Consider the following 542-nt stretch of genomic DNA (forward strand, 5'->3'; position numbering starts at 1 on the left):
AAGTACGGGGCGATGCAGTCACTCCGTCTTCAGGCCACAAGTGGCCCATCGGTACCATCCGACCGCCGTGTCATCCTCACTGAGGATGCGGATAGGAGGGACGTGTGGTCAGCACACCGCTCTCCCGGCCGCTTCGATGGTTTTCTTTGACCGGAGCCGATACTATTTGGTCGAGTAGCTCCTGAATTGGCATTACGGGCCTGAGTGCACCCCGAAAAATGGCAACACCGCATGGCGGCCCGGATAGTCACCCATCGAAGTACAGGCCACGACCGACAGTGCTTAACTTCGGTGATCTGACGGGAACCGGTGTATCCACTGCGGCAAGACCGTTGCCTACGGGGCGAAAGAAGAAAGACTTTCCCAGCTGCTGGCCACTGAGCACTGGTTGCAGGTCGCCAGGACATAGCCAACGTTGATTTTTCCATGTACCTTTGACGTAGCCACTCCTGTGTGTAAAGATGGAAACATGAAAGAGAGTTTGGAAAGAGCCTGGGGAATTTGTCCAGAGATCAGGTATTAATAATAATGTATTCACCCTA

The 542-nt window shown here is 53.9% G+C and overlaps 1 pseudogene; it reads right to left on the reverse strand.

The window, feature by feature from the left end:
* Window positions 1-219: 219 nt before the first annotated feature.
* On the reverse strand, window positions 220-337 carry LOC124796954 (annotated as a pseudogene).
* Between the last annotated feature and the right edge of the window lie 205 nt (window positions 338-542).

The sequence above is a fragment of the Schistocerca piceifrons genome, chromosome 4 (genome assembly GCF_021461385.2).
Source record: "Schistocerca piceifrons isolate TAMUIC-IGC-003096 chromosome 4, iqSchPice1.1, whole genome shotgun sequence".
Taxonomy (NCBI): domain Eukaryota; kingdom Metazoa; phylum Arthropoda; class Insecta; order Orthoptera; family Acrididae; genus Schistocerca; species Schistocerca piceifrons.